This window comes from Apostichopus japonicus, chromosome 5 (assembly GCF_037975245.1).
Source record: "Apostichopus japonicus isolate 1M-3 chromosome 5, ASM3797524v1, whole genome shotgun sequence".
Classification (NCBI taxonomy): domain Eukaryota; kingdom Metazoa; phylum Echinodermata; class Holothuroidea; order Aspidochirotida; family Stichopodidae; genus Apostichopus; species Apostichopus japonicus.
Window position 1 is genome coordinate 13,741,000 of NC_092565.1, and position 24,412 is coordinate 13,765,411.

The window sequence follows — 24,412 nt, forward strand, 5'->3', positions numbered from 1 at the left end:
TCTCGGTCCATACAGTGGCGCGATGGCTCGGCGCACTGTGCGAGCTGATGATCGAGACTCTCTTTTGCATCCCTGGTTCGAACCCCGGGTGATGACGTCTTTTGCCGATCTTTTACAGCAAGTGCCTACACGGGGAGCTGTAAGTATTAGTTAATCCGCCTAATATCTCAGTCCATACAGTGGCGCGATGGCTCGGCGCACTGTACGAGCTGATGATCGAGACTCTCTTTTGCATCCCTGGTTCGAACCCCGGGTGATGACGTCTTTTGCCGATCTTTTACAGCAAGTGCCTACACGGGGAGCTGTAAGTATTAGTTAATCCGCCTAATATCTCAGTCCATACAGTGGCGCGATGGCTCGGCGCACTGTGCGAGCTGATGATCGAGACTCTCTTTTGCATCGGTGGTTCGAACCCCGGGTGATGACGTCTTTTGCCGATCTTTTACAGCAAGTGCCTACACGGGGAGCTGTAAGTATTAGTTAATCCGCCTAATATCTCAGTCCATACAGTGGCGCGATGGCTCGGCGCACTGTGCGAGCTGATGATCGAGACTCTCTTTTGCATCCCTGGTTCGAACCCCGGGTGATGACGTCTTTTGCCGATCTTTTACAGCAAGTGCCTACACGGGGGGCTGTAAGTATTAGTTAAACCGCCTAATATCTCAGTCCATACAGTGGCGCGATGGCTCGGCGCACTGTGCGAGCTGATGATCGAGACTCTCTTTTGCATCGGTGGTTCGAACCCCGGGTGATGACGTCTTTTGCCGATCTTTTACAGCAAGTGCCTACACGGGGAGCTGTAAGTATTAGTTAATCCGCCTAATATCTCAGTCCATACAGTGGCGCGATGGCTCGGCGCACTGTGCGAGCTGATGATCGAGACTCTCTTTTGCATCGGTGGTTCGAACCCCGGGTGATGACGTCTTTTGCCGATCTTTTACAGCAAGTGCCTACACGGGGAGCTGTAAGTATTAGTTAATCCGCCTAATATCTCAGTCCATACAGTGGCGCGATGGCTCGGCGCACTGTGCGAGCTGATGATCGAGACTCTCTTTTGCATCGGTGGTTCGAACCCCGGGTGATGACGTCTTTTGCCGATCTTTTACAGCAAGTGCCTACACGGGGAGCTGTAAGTATTAGTTAATCCGCCTAATATCTCAGTCCATACAGTGGCGCGATGGCTCGGCGCACTGTGCGAGCTGATGATCGAGACTCTCTTTTGCATCGGTGGTTCGAACCCCGGGTGATGACGTCTTTTGCCGATCTTTTACAGCAAGTGCCTACACGGGGAGCTGTAAGTATTAGTTAATCCGCCTAATATCTCAGTCCATACAGTGGCGCGATGGCTCGGCGCACTGTGCGAGCTGATGATCGAGACTCTCTTTTGCATCCCTGGTTCGAACCCCGGGTGATGACGTCTTTTGCCGATCTTTTACAGCAAGTGCCTACACGGGGAGCTGTAAGTATTAGTTAATCCGCCTAATATCTCAGTCCATACAGTGGCGCGATGGCTCGGCGCACTGTGCGAGCTGATGATCGAGACTCTCTTTTGCATCCCTGGTTCGAACCCCGGGTGATGACGTCTTTTGCCGATCTTTTACAGCAAGTGCCTACACGGGGAGCTGTAAGTATTAGTTAAACCGCCTAATATCTCAGTCCATACAGTGGCGCGATGGCTCGGCGCACTGTGCGAGCTGATGATCGAGACTCTCTTTTGCATCCCTGGTTCGAACCCCGGGTGATGACGTCTTTTGCCGATCTTTTACAGCAAGTGCCTAGACGGGGAGCTGTAAGTATTAGTTAATCCGCCTAATATCTCAGTCCATACAGTGGCGCGATGGCTCGGCGCACTGTGCGAGCTGATGATCGAGACTCTCTTTTGCATCCCTGGTTCGAACCCCGGGTGATGACGTCTTTTGCCGATCTTTTACAGCAAGTGCCTACACGGGGAGCTGTAAGTATTAGTTAATCCGCCTAATATCTCAGTCCATACAGTGGCGCGATGGCTCGGCGCACTGTGCGAGCTGATGATCGAGACTCTCTTTTGCATCCCTGGTTCGAACCCCGGGTGATGACGTCTTTTGCCGATCTTTTACAGCAAGTGCCTACACGGGGAGCTGTAAGTATTAGTTAATCCGCCTAATATCTCAGTCCATACAGTGGCGCGATGGCTCGGCGCACTGTGCGAGCTGATGATCGAGACTCTCTTTTGCATCCCTGGTTCGAACCCCGGGTGATGACGTCTTTTGCCGATCTTTTACAGCAAGTGCCTAGACGGGGAGCTGTAAGTATTAGTTAATCCGCCTAATATCTCAGTCCATACAGTGGCGCGATGGCTCGGCGCACTGTGCGAGCTGATGATCGAGACTCTCTTTTGCATCCCTGGTTCGAACCCCGGGTGATGACGTCTTTTGCCGATCTTTTACAGCAAGTGCCTAGACGGGGAGCTGTAAGTATTAGTTAATCCGCCTAATATCTCAGTCCATACAGTGGCGCGATGGCTCGGCGCACTGTGCGAGCTGATGATCGAGACTCTCTTTTGCATCCCTGGTTCGAACCCCGGGTGATGACGTCTTTTGCCGATCTTTTACAGCAAGTGCCTACACGGGGAGCTGTAAGTATTAGTTAACCCGCCTAATATCTCAGTCCATACAGTGGCGCGATGGCTCGGCGCACTGTGCGAGCTGATGATCGAGACTCTCTTTTGCATCCCTGGTTCGAACCCCGGGTGATGACGTCTTTTGCCGATCTTTTACAGCAAGTGCCTACACGGGGAGCTGTAAGTATTAGTTAACCCGCCTAATATCTCAGTCCATACAGTGGCGCGATGGCTCGGCGCACTGTGCGAGCTGATGATCGAGACTCTCTTTTGCATCCCTGGTTCGAACCCCGGGTGATGACGTCTTTTGCCGATCTTTTACAGCAAGTGCCTACACGGGGAGCTGTAAGTATTAGTTAATCCGCCTAATATCTCGGTCCATACAGTGGCGCGATGGCTCGGCGCACTGTGCGAGCTGATGATCGAGACTCTCTTTTGCATCCCTGGTTCGAACCCCGGGTGATGACGTCTTTTGCCGATCTTTTACAGCAAGTGCCTACACGGGGAGCTGTAAGTATTAGTTAATCCGCCTAATATCTCAGTCCATACAGTGGCGCGATGGCTCGGCGCACTGTACGAGCTGATGATCGAGACTCTCTTTTGCATCCCTGGTTCGAACCCCGGGTGATGACGTCTTTTGCCGATCTTTTACAGCAAGTGCCTACACGGGGAGCTGTAAGTATTAGTTAATCCGCCTAATATCTCAGTCCATACAGTGGCGCGATGGCTCGGCGCACTGTGCGAGCTGATGATCGAGACTCTCTTTTGCATCCCTGGTTCGAACCCCGGGTGATGACGTCTTTTGCCGATCTTTTACAGCAAGTGCCTACACGGGGAGCTGTAAGTATTAGTTAATCCGCCTAATATCTCAGTCCATACAGTGGCGCGATGGCTCGGCGCACTGTGCGAGCTGATGATCGAGACTCTCTTTTGCATCCCTGGTTCGAACCCCGGGTGATGACGTCTTTTGCCGATCTTTTACAGCAAGTGCCTAGACGGGGAGCTGTAAGTATTAGTTAATCCGCCTAATATCTCAGTCCATACAGTGGCGCGATGGCTCGGCGCACTGTGCGAGCTGATGATCGAGACTCTCTTTTGCATCCCTGGTTCGAACCCCGGGTGATGACGTCTTTTGCCGATCTTTTACAGCAAGTGCCTACACGGGGAGCTGTAAGTATTAGTTAACCCGCCTAATATCTCAGTCCATACAGTGGCGCGATGGCTCGGCGCACTGTGCGAGCTGATGATCGAGACTCTCTTTTGCATCCCTGGTTCGAACCCCGGGTGATGACGTCTTTTGCCGATCTTTTACAGCAAGTGCCTACACGGGGAGCTGTAAGTATTAGTTAACCCGCCTAATATCTCAGTCCATACAGTGGCGCGATGGCTCGGCGCACTGTGCGAGCTGATGATCGAGACTCTCTTTTGCATCCCTGGTTCGAACCCCGGGTGATGACGTCTTTTGCCGATCTTTTACAGCAAGTGCCTACACGGGGAGCTGTAAGTATTAGTTAATCCGCCTAATATCTCGGTCCATACAGTGGCGCGATGGCTCGGCGCACTGTGCGAGCTGATGATCGAGACTCTCTTTTGCATCCCTGGTTCGAACCCCGGGTGATGACGTCTTTTGCCGATCTTTTACAGCAAGTGCCTACACGGGGAGCTGTAAGTATTAGTTAATCCGCCTAATATCTCAGTCCATACAGTGGCGCGATGGCTCGGCGCACTGTACGAGCTGATGATCGAGACTCTCTTTTGCATCCCTGGTTCGAACCCCGGGTGATGACGTCTTTTGCCGATCTTTTACAGCAAGTGCCTACACGGGGAGCTGTAAGTATTAGTTAATCCGCCTAATATCTCAGTCCATACAGTGGCGCGATGGCTCGGCGCACTGTGCGAGCTGATGATCGAGACTCTCTTTTGCATCCCTGGTTCGAACCCCGGGTGATGACGTCTTTTGCCGATCTTTTACAGCAAGTGCCTACACGGGGAGCTTAATCGGCCTAATATCTCAGTTTCAGTCAAATTATATTCGACGACATAGTGAATTATCAAAAAAATTACAGCCCTTTAGGCGTTCCATAGGAAACGATTTGACAAGTCTATGTTCCTATGGTAGTATACGCCCAGTCATGTGGTCTCTAAGTCTAGATAGAAGTTTTCACTAGCTAAACGCTACCCATCACCGCATAGCTGACAAGTTGGCCTTTCATGGCACTATCAATTTTCCGTATCATGACCATGTGGATTTTTTGCTTTCCGAGCCGGAACTTTTCGTCACTTGTAAAAAAACCTCTTCCCTCATTGGTAAACAAATTTCTACGCTGCTCCTAGGAGGCCTAAAGGGGTCTAAAATTTCCTGAATTGACCCACTTTTCTCACCACATGTACTTCCATTGATGCTTTTCAACATGCAAGCCATAAAAACTAGATTATGATTGATAACAGGTCACAAAAGATGTTCCCCAGCTGCTTTTTGGCACTTTTCCTGAAGGCGAACAATCGGGCGGATTGATATAGACTCTAATAAGAGTATGCCACCATAACGCGGAAAGTTACCAACCTGAAGCTATCCCAGGATTCATCACAGGATTCATCACAGGATTCATCCCAGGATTCAGATTAATCCCAGAATTCATCCCAGGATTCAGATTTATCACCAGATTCATTCACCGGAGTTATTAATGCAGCGGGATGTTCGTCGAAAAGTTCTTTCATTTTCATATTTCGTGACGCACATTGGGGGGGGGGATGGAAAAATGAAGTCACCGAAGCTCCAGGAGGAATTGTCAGGAGCAACTCATTAGTTTATCACAACAGAATGACTTGGCCTTTGAAGAGAAATTTGGCTAAAATTCGCCAATTGTTTTCGTTAATCGGATAATACATGGGCTGGTTCCACGAAATCCCATTCTGTACACTGGTGTACTGCAGCTATAACAATGTAGCGTTTAGTTCCATTTCGTGGTAAAACTAAAGACTTTTTCTTGGTGACCAATCTTTAAACTTATAGTACCATATGGCGATTTATGGAGTATTTGCAATCATCAAACTTTGTATTGCATAAGGCTGGTAGGCTCATGATCTTGATACTTCCAGAGGTTCAACCAACTTTCCCAGCAGTTGCTGTGGTAGGTAAGAATTATTAAGATGAATGACTTTGTTTATTTATTTCCAACCACTAAGTAACCAAAGAGTCTTTTAACATATATACTTTATTTTCGTCTAGTTATAATCAGTCTTCTTTGCACTCATTACTTTGCTAGGATATATAGTGAAGGTTTCATAATTGACACACCCCCGCAATTGACGCACCTCCAAATAGATTACTAGTGCGTTACAGAAGGGAACCTAAACTTTTTGCAGCGAAGCAGAGTTATATATTCCATGAATTTGAATCCATTACAGATATGTGCTGATCAAATTGTGTTTTTTTAAAAGCCTTCCCCCAGTTTTGCAAGTTTCTTGGTATTTGAAAATGTTACTCCCTAAAAATAACCAAAATTACCTTAATATGATACCACTACTCTCTGAGACTGACCTGTCAGAGCTTAGCGGCTCAGAGCAAAGCAAACAGCATCAAAAGTCAATAAATGTATACTTAGGCCAACATTACAGCTAGCTTATTGATGAATGCGTCAGTGTAGGCGGGGGTATGAAAGAACTTGACACGGAATACATTTTGTGGCCTAATTCTGCTTCAGTGTACGATGCGTAGTCACAAAAAATAAATACTCTGAGATCATTTCAACTTTGAGGAACTACACATATAAAAATCTCATACAGTTGAGTGATTTGTACTTTTCGTTGATAGACATTATTAATCAAATCATTAAAGGGAGTGAAGACTCATGCAAAAAGAAACGTCTAATGCCGGTAATCTGACCTAGTTTCGAATGAGGTGTAACAGAAGTGTTAGACACCACTATTGATCCTAGAAAATACACGTGTCCAGCTTGCTACCATCGGTAATTGGACACAAATGTACAGTCAGTATGTACAGCTGCGGTCAATACCCACAGCACAGTGTATAAACGATACAGCGATGGACATCTTAGGTCCGGCTAAAAAATAAATAACAAAGTATCACGTTTCATTTTTGTCTGCATTTTGTAGCTACACAAACAAAAGGTCACTTGCAAGCAACATAAAGTTAACTTTTTCAGATGGCTGTACTGGGTCTGGGGGGACTCTTCAATGCCTTTTAGGTGCGTCAATTATGAGCCCACCATGCTACTACTGCGCAGATTGATAACATTTGTCTCAATTAACAAGTTTGCCCTTGGAAGGTAAAGAAGTAAAGAGTAAATATTTGATTGTTCATCTTGTTAGAGATTCCTTTAAAAGACCTACTGTACTATGTTGGCCCCAATTTTAATATGTTCTTTCGCTTTGTGAATGTATATATTGTTACGTTGGGGTGTGCTCCGGCTCAGTTAGTTTGGGCTCCGTTATTAAATAAGTATAATGAACAACAGATAAAGAGAAACTCCAGACATAGATATAATTGTATAGAATATGAGCTTTATTGCTGGAGTGTATCTGAAGTGCAGTCTCTGAAGTCTGGAATCTTAGTCTTTTACATATTAAAAAACAACAGTATTTAAGTCATTTCAACTTCCTGTGAGGGGGCAATAACCTCTCTGTGACATAAACTCTTGGTCTTACTTATAATTACTAAGGCACATGGAGATGACTATGACTAACCTTATTTGTAATACACATGTATGAGATGCAACAGGTTGTCATCTGTGTTTAAGCATGAGTATTTCATGGAATTAAGACAAAGGGGGCTTCTACGAATATGATGTGGGTGTAGGGTGAATAAGTCATGAACAGGAAGTAAGCAGTTACTCTTAAGACAAAGAGGCATGGAAGCAAATGTTTAAAGTAATATGATGGGGATATAACTACTGTACATACTACATTACAATATGCAAAACTCCATGGCAATGGTTTAAGAATGGCATATTCAGCAGGAACTGCTTCTTGTGTAAATATCTTGGTTTTACCATTATTAGCTATGTGGCCTTAAGAAAGTAAACTTAAGCAGACTTAGAAAAAACAATAAATGTTGTTTCTTGGCTGATTAGGTAAATAATTCAATGAGAGATTGAGCACAAAGTATTTGCAGTGTTAATTACCCCCTTATGAACTGACATGACATTCACAGCAACAACCAGCCTGCAAGTCAGATCCTACGGGAGATGAAAACGCCTTGAAATGCTACATGTTAATTTCATCTCAAACCGAAGAGCAAATTCGCAAGTTCACTGTCATAGCACATGGTAGAACAACTTTTGATTTTCTCGTTAAATGTCACTCCCTGAGCAGTGAGCAACATCATATAGCAACCTATTTGTTGCCAAGAGTTTCAATGTTTTTCTAATTTTACGATGTTTTTACCTAATACTAATTGAATAGCATATTATGATGTTAGGTAAGTGGTTGTCTGGTTGATCAACTTCAAAATATAATCATACTACATAGGCCAGCTTTCTAGGTTAAACAATGTTTATCATTAATTGTTACAAAAATGTTTTAAAAAGGAAGCACTGCTAGCTAACATGTTTGTTACTTGCAATGGTACAATAAGGAATGCAATAGGGCACAAGAAACTGGGGTTGCAGAAAATTAGGCAGACATGACATGAAATGCCCCTTACAGAAATTGACACAAATTATGCAGCCTTGCATCCAATGATAATCATTTGAGTCAACAAATCCACTGTCTCTGATTTCCTGGCTATGAGTCTTATCTGACTAAGAAGGTATAAATCTTTCTTTGGAATGACAGTAACATAATATTTAATCACTCTGCAAAGAAGCCAACTCTGAAGTTATCCCAGCGTAATTAAAAAGTGGTCTTGCCTGGCCATGCAATTTGTGTACACAAGAGTGATAAGCACCCAGCTTTACAGCTGGAAGTGTGAACTCCAATATCAACTTTCTGCTGAAAACCAGAGTTGTGGCCTATATATCAGGAATTCAAGAGTGTTCAATTCTGTAAGGGTCACTTTCATAGCATGTGTAGTATAATGGCACTAGACTAGGTTATCTGTGTTATGGAAAGTTGTGCGGTATGTGGTTACTGTAAGTGAAAATTCTTACAGTGTGGACACTGGCATTTGAAGTTACTTGTGTTCACAAAATGGTCAACACTTGGGAATGATTTAAACGGCTTCAGTTTACATGGTTCTATTGCTTTTGATTTCTCTTTTGCTAACTGTTTTGGCAATTTCACAAATCTGTTCAGGTGATGCAGAATTTATTTTGCAGGTGGTTCAATTCCACCAACAGAAATGACCCAGCCATACAGTTTCAAGAAGGAATACAAAGAAATAAACATATATATACCGATAACCGACAGTGAAACAGTTAGTTTCACACATGGGCGGCAATCATGAGGGAGGGGGGAGGGATGGGGACAAGTCTCCCCCAATATTTAAGGTAGGGGATATAGTATCTAATATCCCACCAATATTTGGTTGCATAGTTTATTTTGTGTGGCTACTGTATGAATAGAAAATAATGCGTGAGATTATTTATCCAAATCATATTTGGCGGTGGTGAAACCTTCATCCAACACATGCTGCATGAGGTAAGTGACACTTCGAGGTCGTTTCTTTGATCTGTGACCGTATACAGTAGTTGCCACTCATCATTATTATCATGTCTGTACATCTATTGTGTATGAGGCTTAATTGTATAACATTATTTTCAATTTACTGCGTAGTAGTGTCATTCTTTTTATTTTCTTGACACCAGTTTGTTTTGATACTCCTAACTATAATAAAAGTTAAATACTGGGTACCTTTTCGAGACAAATGTTGGTTATTTCCTTTCTATGTTGTTATTAAAGTTTAACAACTAACATGAACATTGATAGTGATTTTGTGTTTTGTAGGAATGAACCAACAGTCTACCGTGCGTTTATCACACGGATAATGCAGGAACGGGGGCTCAACGATATTGTTGGATGAACTACAGTAACTCTATACGGCTTCGTGCATTACTTGGCCATAAATCCGTTCGTGCATTATCCTGCAATGAAAGCAAGAACTGAGACTGTTTTTTGGTTAACATCTAGTTATTTTAAAATGGTAACATTTGCCCAAACTGTGTTACGTTAACCCAAAATGAGCATGTTTCTCATGCTTTAAATGAGTTATTTAGTCATGCTCATAATACCTGAGAGGTTTCAGGTAACCGTGCATGCTGGTTTATACTCCATACTTGGGGAGTATGCTATAAACATTATGCCAGGGACAGGAGGACCGAGGTGTTTTTGGGCCTTCACAAGCATTATTTAATTATTATAGAAATTACGATGGCCCAGATGAGACATGGAATTTTCGAACGTTTCATGTCATATGCTTTCCCTTCTTTAAAGTGTCCAAGTTTTGAGTGTGTGACTTTCTATAGAAGAAAAGAAATAGGATCGGAAATTAGATGTATTGTGTCGGGTGAATGAAACGAATATTGATCATTTGTTTGCCAAACACTCTTCTGCTAATACAATGGATCCAGTTGAATGATTTAGTACTGCCGTGTAGTACATCCCTCATTGACAAGTGACAAATAGAAACATATGTACTCTTTTCCCCCACTTTTCTAAGTGAGGGGAGGTGTGTAGGTGCATGGGGTGGGGCAGTAGCCCTCTCTGCCCTCCTGTTTGTACGATGTGTACTTAAGTATATATGTGGTTGTAATGGAATCCCACATTTTGGGTATTAGAAATGTCGATGTTCAAAAGCTGCGAATATTTACCGGACATTCGCTGAAATTAACCATATTCAAGTTTTTTTCTACCACTCATTCAGCCTCCTTCCCGTGGAAATTCATCCTGATAGAAAATTAATATGTTGTTGTAATGTTACTGGCGCTATTTGTATTTGCCTAAATAATAATTGCTAATGACATCTCTTTCTCTTTTCAATCATGTTGAAAAACTCACTGTGAAAACAAACTCTCCTGTTTGTTTATTTGAAATCTCGCTATGAATATCAGTCATTTAGACGGTTGTAGAAGCGAGAAAGGTGAATTTACTTTAATTCCATCCAAAACAATGAAGCAAACACCACCCCAAATGGCACCCAAAGATCGATTACTATTTCACTGTGACGAATACCTGACCGAATTTGCTTGATGTGAGTTTACGAACTTCAACTCGACCTCAAAGAGAAGAAAATGAAGAAGACCGTAGTCGGGCCTGCATCTATATTTCTCTTCTGTAGCGCGAAAAGAACTTTAAATATTCCAGTAAGAAGCCAAAGTAGCTCGAGTTGTAAAGTGAGTGAAAGTGGTAGAGTAAGGGTTGGAGTAACAGGAGTAGGTAAGTGGATTGTCATATTATCTCAGTTATGAAGGTTCCAGAGTTGTGCATGTACTAGATTCGCGATTAGGCCTAGCCTACTTAGATTGTTGTGTAGTATCAGCATGGTGTACGGTAACTTCGCGTATTCCCTAAATTCGCGTTACTGTGTTATACATATGTAGTTGCACAAATAGTCAAATTGTAACCACTTTCATTAACAATTTCAATATACAAACATGAACAAATGCAGCCAAAACAAGGCATCATCAATTTTGTGATCTGATACACTTTCATGGATTATTCCACAGAGTCAGGGGAATTTTTCCTTGCTTTGAGCAGTTTGACTCACACTTCAGTTTTCTGTAAGAGGACATCATAGTTAGGCTTCATAAGCAGTTTGTTAGGCCTCATCTGGAGTATGCTTTGCAGGCTTGGAACCCATATTTTGCTAAGGATAAGGAAGTACTTGAAAAGGTCCAGAGGAGGGCTACTTGGATGATTAGTTCCTTAAAGAGGGTTCCTTATTATAGGCTGTTACAACTGTTGAATCTCACCACACTGGAGCTTAGGAGGTTACGTGGGGACTTGATCCAGGTTTTCAAGATTGTGTATGGTTACGACAATTTATCCTTTACTGACTTTTTCATGTTGGCAAACAGTAGTTGTACAAGAGGTCATTGTCTTAACTTCAAAAGTCGCATAGTAGGATTAATATTCGGCATAACTTTTTTTCTAATAGGGTTGTGAATGAGTGGAATAGTTTGCCTGAGAAAGTTGTACTTGCAAGTAGTGTCAATGGGTTTAAGAATGCTTTGGACAAGCACTTTAAGCATTGTAATCGGGTCTGAGTGTTTGTGTCTTCAGTTTTTTCCCTCTCTTTATAGGGTCCTTGATGGGGACTTAAGTGTCCCTCCTGATCCTTTTTTCTACTAAACTAAACTAAACTAAATTTGAGATTTTACACTCACACACTGCTGATCCAGTTCCAAGCTATTCACTGTTAAAATATGCTAAACCTCCGATATGTTCCTTTAAAGGCTAACTTTATGATGTTATCAGCTCTTCTAGAACAGGCTTTAATGTTAATGTTAAGTTTTGTTAACCCATTGCTTTACATAAATTCTCACTCAACCAAAGCATGTTCCTTTAACTTGATATTAAAACAACAACACTCTTGCACCCATTGAAAGAAAATTAAACACCATCTATCCAAAAGTTGACAAATTTGTACTACCACTGTAAACATGTCATTTGAGACAGGTAAATATCTTTTTGTGATTTTGTGCTGGATCTGAGGAACTCAGCTAAATGGATAAAGTATTAGACTAAATAGTCTTGTCACTCTAAACCGATGAACCTCGGCAAATTAATGGGTCGTTCCCGTACAAATTAAAAGTGGCATAAAAAATCTAGCCTGGTCTGATAGCACTGTTTTTCAACCATTCACAACAAATTAACTGAGGTTTGTTAAACTTTGTTTCTAAAGTCATCTTTTTTATGAATTTTTCCTTCATGTCTTTCCATTGTAATATAGCTTGTAAATCTATTGCAATCAAAAACTTTAACATTTTTTTTTACATTTTATAATAATATTCTGTAACTACTGTAGTTGATACAACAATACTAGACATTTCACTAGTAGATGGGTTATAAATAATAATAAAAAAAATTGACATTTCTGACATTACATAAGTTAGGGAAATCATTAAATGTTCTTAGATCTCTGTCTGTGGCTCTGACTCCCTCCCACCAAGAAAGTGTTAATCCCCCACCCCCTCCTATCACCAAAAGCAATCCGTTTTTGCCCTTAAAATTACTGGCTATCGTTGACTCATTCAAGTCTTCAAATGTAACATGCATGATCTACACTTTATGCAGAGTTCTTACGTCTACATGGCTTGTGTATTCCTATCTAGTAATTTTCTTTCATACTCTTTTATGTACAGACCACCTATGGTGTCCACCATGGAACAGCTCCCCGAGAGACCTCCAGAAGACTTAAATTTGGAAGAGACTTGGGAAGATGACGAAACATCAGACAGAGACAATAAATTGGAATCCCAAGCCCCTGTAGCCGATTCAGGATCCCTACTCTAGTCTCACTATGGACATGAAAGCCTCCATCTCACCTCCGAGTTAAGTACAGTCTAACTCTTACCAGATCAGGAAAGGCTTAACAGACGATAACCTCCTGAAGGCAGAAGAAGACAGAAAAGTTTGTTCCAATTCTGGTAGCGACGTGCCGAACGCTTCATCGATCCAAAATGACAAGCTGATGGAAATTTCCCCCGAAGGGATTAGAAATAGGACTAAAGTTGAAGAAGAATCGGAAAGTGATTCGATATATATATATATATATATATATATATATAAACAATTGTACAATTGTGCTATGAAACCAACTGTGGCTGGTCTGGAACTCGACCGAGTCGTCGGGAACACGATGCGTTTCGGTATTAGACCAGGATCTATATGATCCGTAACTCATACAATGAATCTAAAAATAAATTCCGCATGTGATTGGAGAAATGAGCACATCTCCTGTGAATATCATGTAGTGCGTGGGGGGGGGGGGGCAGGTGGATGCACCTATCACTTCTTGAGATTGTTCCAATCTGCGTGAAAATGCCCCACCACCCACCCCCCACAACCCCTACGCCCCACCCCTCTTATCACTTCCCGATGGGTTACAAAACTTGAACAATAACCTTCGCCCGTAATACCAAAACCTTGACAAAATCCGGCAACACACCACTTCATCGATAGATAACGAGTCTAGTGATCGGGCTGTGTATTAGTGATGCTAGAGGTCGTGCATATGGCAAGCCCTTTAACATTTACCTCGCAATTAGACTTAAGTTGAATACATTTCACTTAAGTGGAATACATTCTACTTAAGTGAAATGTTATTCCACTTAAGTAAAATGTATTCCACTTAAGTGGAATTCAATATCCCTTAAGTAGAATTCCATTTCTCTTAAGTGGAAATGGACATTTCTATTTCACTTAAGTGGATATGCCTCCCACTTAAGTGGAATTGTATTTCACTGTAGTGGAAATGCATTCCGCTTAAGTGGAATCGTATTTCACTTAAGTGGAATACATTTCCACTTAAGTGGAATACATTTCCACTTAAGCTAAATAGCCCATCTATTTCACTTAAGTGGAATACAATTCCACTTAAGTGAAATGCATTTCCACTTAAGTGAAATACAATTCCATTTAAGTGGAATACATTTCCACTTAAGTGGAATTGTATTCCACTTAAGTGGAATACAATTTCACTTAAGTGGAATAATATCTTTTGCTCGTCAATTTCACATAAGTGGAATTCTATTCTGCCAAAGTAAAATACAATTCCACTTAAGTGGAAGTGTTGATATGTGGCTTATATATAAATACAATTTAGGGTAATGTTCGGTAATGTTATTTTGGTAATGGTATTCATCTGGTACCAGGTCAGGTATGTACGTACTCACCTTGCACGGATGTTAAGTGCTAGCTGGATCCCGATGGACAGCCGATATTTATTGTGCACATATCGACACCACGTATCGCGCCAAGTTGTTTATAATGGTGCGCAAAGGCATGGGCAAAGTTTGGCGTTGAATGTACTAGCCAATCACATTCCACTTAAGTGGAATAGACTAGCCAATCACATTCCACTCAAGTGAAATAGACTATCCAATCACATTTCACTTAAGTGGAATTGTATTCCACTTAAGTGAAATAGAAAGGAAATTCCACTTAAGTGGAATACAATTCCACTTAAGTAGAATACAATTCCACTTAAGTGAAATGCATTTCCACTTAAGTGAAATGCAATCCCCTTAAGTGAAATAGATTAAGCTTAAGTAAGATGCAGTGACAAGTTGATGAATTCAGCTTAAGTAAAATACAATTAAGCTTAAGTGGAATGGTATTCCACTTAAGTGAAATAGAATTCCACGTAAGTTAAATAGTATTCTGCTTAAGTGATATTGAATTCCACTTAAGTGAAATGTATTCGACTTAAGTCGAATTGCGAGGTAAATGTTAAAACGGCTTGCCATACGTGCACTGACCTAAATGGAGTGTAACCACTCCCGATTTTGCAATTTCCCAAGATCAGGCCCGAAAAATCCCAAGACATTCCAAGAACACTGTGCTGTATGGATTTCTAGCAATATCCAGCGATATCTAGGGATGAATATCCCAAGATCTTACCTAAACTGAAGACAGATAGAGAATCGAAACCTTCAGTGTACTGAACTTGAAACTGCGTCTTTCGAAATGAAAAGAATGTCGGGAATTGCACAATAAACAAATCAAAGTTATTTATTTCAGTCTCATTTCAATTATTCGAATTTGTTAAGCAAACAGCAGATATCACATCATATAAGTGAGCATGAAAATGGCCTTCCAGGATGAACAGCCTCTAAACCATGGGCGCAGATCCTGGTGCGGACAGCGGGACGCGTCCCCATCAACTTTTTCAGTAGTGGGGACATGATATACCGTGTCCCCACCAATTTGTCTTGACCAATAGCTGCATTTCAAGTTCCCCTGTATTGAACCTTGGCGCTGTTAGATCCAGCCCAGCCCCGGTTCCTACGCCCTTGCTAACCACTGCGTCACAGCAACTGTTGAGAAATAATGCTATTTTTTTCTTCAAAATGGAACGGAGGGAGATGTTCAAAATGCTGTACTTGTAAACAGGATAACTCAACACGTACACCTTTATTGAACTTCATATTTCAAATGGTCTTAAAATTGGCATTATTTTCAGTGATTAATACTACCTGACTCTAGGTTTGGCAGTGACTTGTGAAAATGTTTCATAGTGAAAATAAAACAATGTCATGTAACTCATTAATTATTAAAGGGGTGGCAGAGCTGCTTTTCTTGCTCAAATTGATCAAAGAATATGTTCATGTGCTCATACATAGAGCATCTGTATGTCTTTATTTCACATAGGAAGACTGTTCTCTCTGGGTATTGAAACATTTTGGAATATAAATTCTACATTTTTAAGTCCTTAAAAGATCTTAATTCTTTTGATTGCCTTGTTGCTAAAGTAATGGTCAAGGTAACGTTTCCTGAATCTGCATAGCTCATGTCGCGGAGCGGTTGAAAACTATTAATATACAACAACCAGTTAAAACAACAGTATCAGGCAGTATTTTAGCACCCTCCGTTCCATTTTTGAAGAAAAAATTACGATTAAAACATTGAACACTTCTATCGCTTAGCATACAATTTCCGAGGAAACAACACCGTGAAACTGGAGAACATTTATGAATAAGAAAGGTTTGATTTACCTGCTTTGAAATAACGTATGACTGGCAAGATGCGTCGAGCGCTCTCTATCGGCCTCGTTTTTGGTCAGTTTGCAACTTCAGAGGAACAATAGAAACCCGAAAAAACTTTTAAAACGAACAAAGGATTCACAAACCTTTGTTCTGCCTAGAAGATAAGCAGAATGAAAATAAAATGAAACTGTTAGCAAACTGCTTATCCACTAGAGAGCCTGTGCAATAGAATGTGTAAAAGTTTCGATCCTAGCAGGATCTTCTTCAGAGGCTAAAAAAATAAGATAAGCAGAAAGTTTGGTTTATTGTAGATTTGTGTGCGCGGAATTAGCCCGATTGATACGGGAAAGGTGAAATTTGCTCTAGGTGGGTTATGGTGCGGTTATCTATAATTCTTTCGAAAATCTTACCTAAGGCTGGGAGGAGACTAACTGGTCGATAGTTTTGAATTTTGGTGAGGTCTTTACTTAGTTTCGGTATTAAAATCTTTTTGGCGGATTTCCATGGGGTTGGGAAATAACCCAGTGTAAGGAGTTCGTTAAATAGTGGGAAAATATGAGAGTTAATGAATATCGGAGGGGAGTATTTTAGGCATTTGGTCATTTATGTTGTCAGGACCAGTGGAGGATGCATGTTTTAGTGGCACTATACCAATTGTTTATATCTATTTCATTGAGCAGAGGGATGTTTTTGTTGAGACATTCTAATGGGTTGGTGTTAAAGCTGGTTGCATTACTGATAATTGTACGGTCTATTTCGTGTTTACAGCTGATATCGTATGCCAGCCATCGTAGATATTGAATATACTTTTAAAGTACGATTCAATTAGCTTTATTTGGTCTTGAGTTTTTGTGATGAGGTTACCTACGTTATCTCTAAGGCCTTGGTCTGTTTTACCTGTGTTTGGTGTTGTAATGGGGTTAATAATTTTTTTTTTAAATTTTCCAAAAGTGTTTCGGGTTTTTATCATTAATGATTAAATCGCAGTTGTTTTGGACGCGGTTGTTCATCCGCCAATATTTGTCTGTTTATTGCTATTTAAGTTGGTTGATTTGGGTTTTTAGAGTTGGGTCTCGGGAGATGATATAAGTTCTACGTAGGCGACGTCTTAGTTTCATAAGTGTAAGAATATTCTTATTTAGTTTTCGTTTTCTGTTTTGTTTTTAAGGGACAGTGTCTTTTGAAAGTATAGAAAATATGATGGGCAACGCTGTCACAGTAATTGTCGATGTAATTTAGCTCGTTGTTTTGGTTGTTGTATTTTGGGAGTCTGTTTTATTGTAGTTATACGTCAATTCGTTATTTGGTACGCAGTTGAGGTTTATGTCTAGCTCAAAAACGAGTGGAAAATGGTCACTGATTTAGTCATCTTCTAGGATTTGTATCGAATGTGTTTTAGTTGCGAGGTGATTTGAGGTTATATGGGTAGTCAAGTAGTTCTGTAATATTGTTTATTGGGTTCATCCTAGGTTTGGTATTTTGGTTAATTATCGTTAAGTTGTATTTATCACATATTTCTAAGAGAGACTTGCCTTTTTCAGAAAAAAATAATGTGGTGGGCATTTACTAGGAGTTTTTTTATTTTTTATTAGAACTTTTTTTATTATATCGGTGGATATGGGCTCATTTGGGGGACTATAATCATACCACGAAAGTGTCCATTAGCTATAGGTTGCATTGAGGGTGTGTTATTCTTGCGTCAAATGGCGTACCATGGAAGGGGGAGGGGGGTTGGGTGGTCTATCTGGCAGTGGCGGAGCGTCCATACAGTCAGGGGGGCGGATGCCCCCTGCTGACGGACTCAAATGGACTGCTGGCGCCCTTTTCAGCTTTATACCACTTTTTATTTGTATGCGATTATTGACGTTTTTAATGCGCTCCCATCTAACTATTGACATTTGTCACATTTTTTTTGGCGATGACACCTATTTATTCTTCATTTATCTGCATATTAGCAAGGGTCATTTCCGGCGATCTAGGGAGCATCTTTATTCAAATATTTCTCTACGCTCCGCGCCAACTCGTGGTGGCGCTCCGCTTAGATAGTGTCGAAAGCGCCCCTACAGACCATCCTCGCCCCCCTCGACCAATACCCCTAGTTCCGACACTGCAAAAGACCCGATAGAAATACGTATTCTTTATAAGTGCACAATTTTGAAAAACCCCTCTTTTCAGCCCCCTCTTGTCCTCTCTGAAACACCCATCAACACTGAAATAAGACGTGGAGTAGAAGACACCCTTGTCTTTGTTATACACAAATTTCGTGTAATTATCTGACCAGGAAAGTCTTGTTGTTTATAGGCCTATGATTTCTACAGTTTTTCATAAATCATATATCAGGTTTTTTTGCCCCCCCCCCCGCACGCCCCCACACAACACCCAATTCCAAAATAAACTTCAGATTCGTAATCAGCGTGTCGCGAACTACCAGAAAAGATACACATTTATCGCCTTTGCGACAAAAAGTGTTTTCACCTAAAAAAAAACCGTAAGGGGTACGTACCTCTTGCAGTTTTTTGCCAAAATTGACCCATTTATTCATAAATGTCAAGATAAAACTCAAGATGACAAACAAAGGTTTGATTTAACTGCTTTGAAATCACGTAGGCCTATCACTGGCAAGATGCGTCGAGCACCCTCTTATGACACTTATTTCGCTCAGTTTGCAACTTCTGAGGAACAATAGAAAACCGAAAAACTTTTAGGGACAACAAAAGGTTTTATAACCTTTGTTCGTCGTAAAAGTTTTTCGGTCTTACTTTTCTTTGAGGTGAAAAAAGAAATTGTCGCAAAAGCGATAAATGTGTATCTTTTCTGGTAGTTCGCGACAAGCTGATTACGAATCTGAAGTTTTTTTTGGAATTAGGTGCTGTGTTGGGGCGTGGGGGGGCAAAAAACCTGATTTGCAGTTTTGCCAAAACTGACCAAAAATCGATCCAAAATCGATTTCGTCCAAATGACGTAACAGGGGGTAACCGATGCTCAGGAGCCCAAATTTGCAACTCCCAGGTCCATATCTGCTTCCGTGCGGGAGACACGTGGTCCCAAGGAATCTGCATAGCCCTCCAAAAGATTTTATTGATAAGATCCAAAGTACTATTTTTGATTTATTTCGAACGGGACAACTGATAAAGTAAGGAAAATTACTATGTATACAGCTTTGTTGGTGCTCTCAAAACCTCTTGGGTCAAGCGTTATTGTAATAATGCCAACACGGGGTATTGGAAGCTCTTTTATTTCATTCATCTCTGTCGCCGTCCGGTAAAGAGTTGCTTTTTAATTATAATTTTCATGACCAGGATATTTCCTGTATTTAAAAATACCTTCATTGGACAAATTTGTATGGTTTTGAGTAAGCTTAGCTACCTTTAAGAAACCATCGGAAATTTGGTGTGCAAATCCCTAATAATTTTATTAGAATTGATAATACCATTGTTTATGACAAAAAAAGCTTTTACGACGCCGGTTTACTGTTTGTTAGGGATATGTTTTTGCTAGATGGGAAGCAATTGTCCAAATAATGCTTTTCTGACCAGTCTTCTACATTGTTAAGCTATCGTATGCTTTATAGAAGACTTCCTTTCACATTGTATATTTGCACGTGAAAAAACAAAATAAATCAAATCAAATAACTAATAATTATTTCTAAACAGTTACTGTGGTTAGTGTTATGTACTTAGAAGGTAAGACAAACTCTCTGTCTAGAATTCAACTCCCAGAGGATGTATTGTTTTGGTATTTCTGTTCCTCAATTTTCAGTTAAAATATTAGAAAAGCCTATCATTTCTCAATTAACAGTTACTGTGGCGAAGTTGTTATGTTGTATAATTTTGCATATTTATTATTGTTTTGTACAATGAAATTGTCAATAAACTGAAAAAAAAAAAAATGAGACATACTCCTTGTCTTGAATTCAAACACCAGAGGATGCATTTGATTTTCTATTTATTTGCCTTCTAATGTTGTGAAGAATAAATATTAGAAACGAGTATTAAATCTCAACAGTTCTCGTGGCGCAGTTGGTAGTGCTCTGGACTGGAGAGACAGACAAACTCCATGTCTCCGGTTCGAACCCCAGACAGAGCATTTGATATTTTTGCTCTTTTACTGATTCCATTCTGGACTTTGAAGTTTAAATATTAGAAACGAGCATTAATTCTCAACAGTTCTAGTGGCGCAGTTGGTAGTGCTCTGGACTGGAGAGACAGACAAACTCCATGTCTCCGGTTCGAACCCCAGACAGAGCATTTTATATTTTGCTCTTTTACTGATTCCATTCTGGACTTTGAAGTTTAAATATTAGAAACGAGCATTAATTCTCAACAGTTCTAGTGGTGCAGTTGGTAGTGCTCTGGACTGGAGAGACAGACAAACTCCATGTCTCCGGTTCGAACCCCAGACAGAGCATTTGATATTTTTGCTATTTTACTTATTCCATTCTGGACTCTGAAGTTTAAATATTAGAAACGAGCATTAATTCTCAACAGTTCTAGTGGCGCAGTTGGTAGTGCTCTGGACTGGAGAGACAGACAAAACTCCATGTCTCCGGTTCGAACCCCAGACAGAGCATTTTATATTTTTGCTATTTTACTGATTCCATTCTGGACTTTGAAGTTTAAATATTAGAAACGAGCATTAATTCTCAACAGTTCTAGTGGCGCAGTTGGTAGTGCTCTGGACTGGAGAGACAGACAAACTCCATGTCTCCGGTTCGAACCCCAGACAGAGCATTTGATATTTTTGCTCTTTTACTGATTCCATTCTGGACTTTGAAGTTTAAATATTAGAAACGAGCATTAATTCTCAACAGTTCTAGTGGCGCAGTTGGTAGTGCTCTGGACTGGAGAGACAGACAAACTCCATGTCTCCGGTTCGATTCCCAGACAGAGCATCATGTCTGCGGTTCATGTCCAGACAGAGCCTTTTACTTTTCTACCCTCTGGAGGGAGTGGAAGTATAAATATAAGAAACAAAGTTTCTCCAGAGGGAACCAAAATGGTGTAATTGGTTATTCCATCGTTCAGTAAGCGATTGGTTTGGATTGCATCGGTTCAAGTCCCAGGTGAGTATTTGCAAAAGGAGTTCTGACAAGTGGATAAGGTGAATCCCGAAGGTGGGCGGCCCCCCTCCTGACAGGTGGGTAAGGTGAGTACCAAGGTGAGAGGTGAGAAGGGGTGAAGGTGTGAAGGGGTGAAGGTGTGGACAAGGTGAGGTCGCCACCCCCTCTCCCTGACAAGGTAAAGGCGCGGACAAGTGGAGATCGCCGCCACCCCTCCCCCTGACAAGGTTCACGCGCGGACAAGTGGAGTTCGCCGCCACCCCTCCCCCCTGACTAGCTAATCGGTAGTCGGGGGGAGGAGGAGGAGTAGTAGTGGAGAAAATGTTTTACAAAAACGACTAAGTCCAAACAGCAGGATCTTTAAATATTTGTAAAGCTTTAGAATCCAGAGGCCCACCTAATGGTCTAGTGGTAAAGACTTTTGCTTTTGCATCTCAAGGTCCCTGGCTCAAACTCAACCTCTGCTTTTCCTTTTGCAATACTCATGTAAAAGGAAGAAAAAAAAGAAGAAAAAAGAGTGATACTTTGAAATAACTTCTTTTTTTTAATGACAAATCAGTTCATGGACAGGATATACCTTCATCCCTCCCACCACAGTTAATACCCTTCAACTACCTGTCCAGAAACAGGTTATCCCTCATCAAATTATTATGCAAATACTAATCAACACATGCAATACATATTTCATAAACATTCTTAGTGATACCTGCATCTACTATTGAGATGGTTGGGTGACAACAGACATAATGTTTCTATTATTTATAATATCAGCCTGGGGGCAGTTATTTAATGATACTAAGTAGTCACATGTACATATGGGATAAGCCTATGGCTTTTTTACTTCACACCAGGTGGCTATCCAATTCACACCAGTACATTCTTTTTGGACATTTTTTTTTAAACATTTGGAAGACCATTTCAACATGAGGGGAAAAAGAATTGATTTCTCCTAGATAAAAATAATAACCCCATCTTACTTTAGCCAGACAGGGCTTGAATCCATAGGTTTGCTTGACAACAAGTTCCCAACAAAACAAAGGAGTTGGCCTTCCATGGCTGATTGATTATTCAATTTACAATACCATGGCACCCCTGCTACCATCAATAAAATTTTCTTTAACTTTCATTTACTAACTAAACCTGATTTTGAATTAATTTTAGATAACTTAATTTTTACATTTTTTGCCCTCCAGTTTGAAAAAGGAAACGATACTAAAATAGCACAAACAACATATATGTGGAAAGGTTGCTCCCTTTCATTGCTGTCTCAATCACACACCCCCCCCCCCACCCCGCTCCGACTACCACACCCCAAATTATATACACGAAGAGTGCATTATTGAAAGTTTCTTTAAATATAGCCTTTTCATGCAGTAAACCTGTGCTGCTGCAAACTGAAAATTCAATTCAAAGATTCTCCCTCTTCACTTTCAACACTTTCATTTCTCCTTCTCTATCCTTTGCCTCACCACCCCTCCCCCACCCCTGGTCCTTCCAACTATCATCCATAACTCCTGCCAATATCAAATTCAGTCACCTTAACATCCCCCCATAAAGTGTCAGTCAGTCAAGCACCACAATGTTTGTAGACCAAGAAATCAACACCCGAAACCCATTTTTAAAACTTTAAAGCCCCATCAAATAAAGATGCTGTTTTTTTCTTCTTTTTCTCTAAACAAGATAAACACACAAACACCAAATCCAAAATATATAAAATTCCAATTCCCATTTTGAATATTCTTCAAATTTTGTTTGCCAAGCCACGTTAAAAAAGTGAGTGTTATTCTTTTTGGCCTTCCCCCATCTTTGTGTTTGCATTGCAACAAGGTGTAGTTTTCTATACTAAAGAAAAACAAATGAAATCAAATAAAACTTAAATAAAAGATGATTACAGCACATGCAGGAGAAGAGTGAGAGCCCTCCCAAATACTACCGGCTTATGTATACAAAAAACCTTTTTTCCAAAATCCTTTTTCCGACATCGTGGCAAATCGAGAGTTACTTTTCACCCCCGCTCCACCATCCATGCAGGAACCCACCCAGACCCCCCTGCAGGGACGATTTATTCTGTTCCAGTTTCTCGTCCAAGGAGGGTAACTCTATATGGTTCAGAGCTATGTCAAAGAAGAGCGGTTTGCACGGTGACGGCTTAAAGTCCAGTGGAAATGTGGTGAAGTTGGGCTTGGCGGCCAGGTCCGGCTGGTTGGCGTTGTACCAGTCAAGCCATTCCGCCAGCGGTCGATTGTCTTTCAGACCGAGTTGCGCCATTCCTTTGCTGATGGAAGGTTCATTGGAATCTGAAAAATGAACGCAGAGAGGTTCTTGGTAAGCCATGGTTTTTTTTTTAAAGTATTCTTGGGTGGAGGGTATTTTCTATGGGTGAGGATATTCCGGAGGGTGGGGGAAGTCAATTCAATTAACTGTGAGAAACGTCATTGAATTAGGAACCACCTAAGGCCTATTGTCATCTTTGTAGTAAGTTTGTCACCTTGAGCTACATTACAGTTCATAAGTAGGGGGGGTATATTCGAGTGGAATTTGGGATTTGAATCCCCGAATAGAGAAAGTTTACAAAAACTTGTTAATTTGCAGTCATTTTTTGTTATTGCTGTCACAAACAGAAATGGATACCCACTTTCTATTATTTGTAGATGACAGAGACTGGTTCAATCGCAGTCTACAAGGCCAGATAAACTCTTTATATTTTGGCTCTCAATTTCTTTATTCTGACAAATTTCGATAGTACAAAAAACAGCAGTTTTGATCGGGCTTCCTTGTGATCCCTGGACATCATACATTCAGCTACAAGCAAAAATAACTGTTGTCTGTCCTGTCCACCACAATAATCCTATTGTAATATTTTCAGACCCTATGGGCTAATAGGTCTCTTCCCCCCCCCCCCCCAAAAAAAATAAGTGTGAAAAGGGACGGTGCTGCTTCCAACCGAATGAATCTTTTCACTCATTGTTTAACCAAAGAGAAAAATTTGGGAAAGAAAACAACAGATTATTAATATAAAGGCCATATTTCTCTGAATCATTGTCTATGCTCTGATGGAATACATTTGTTCCAGTAGCAGGGTTCAATTCCCAGGTTCCAAATGGACATGGCAGTTTAATCTGCATTCTCCTGACGATCAGACCCAAA

At 41.0% G+C, this 24,412-nt stretch overlaps 1 protein-coding gene and 1 long non-coding RNA gene across 32 annotated transcripts in view; one reads left to right on the forward strand and one right to left on the reverse strand.

The window, feature by feature from the left end:
• Positions 1 to 4,687: 4,687 nt before the first annotated feature.
• LOC139967739 (uncharacterized) lies at positions 4,688 to 15,231 on the forward strand. The gene is made up of 2 exons (XR_011793140.1): positions 4,688 to 10,933; positions 12,862 to 15,231. It is a non-coding gene; the product is annotated as an uncharacterized lncRNA (long non-coding RNA).
• LOC139967736 (gamma-adducin-like) overlaps positions 13,478 to 24,412 on the reverse strand; it is a 58,444-nt gene continuing 47,509 nt past the window's right edge. For all 31 annotated transcript variants that reach the window (XR_011793113.1, XR_011793112.1, XR_011793125.1 and 28 more), the window contains one exon: positions 13,478 to 23,562. The gene's annotated coding sequence lies outside the window, so the exon portion shown is untranslated. The remainder of the gene's footprint in view (positions 23,563 to 24,412) is intronic.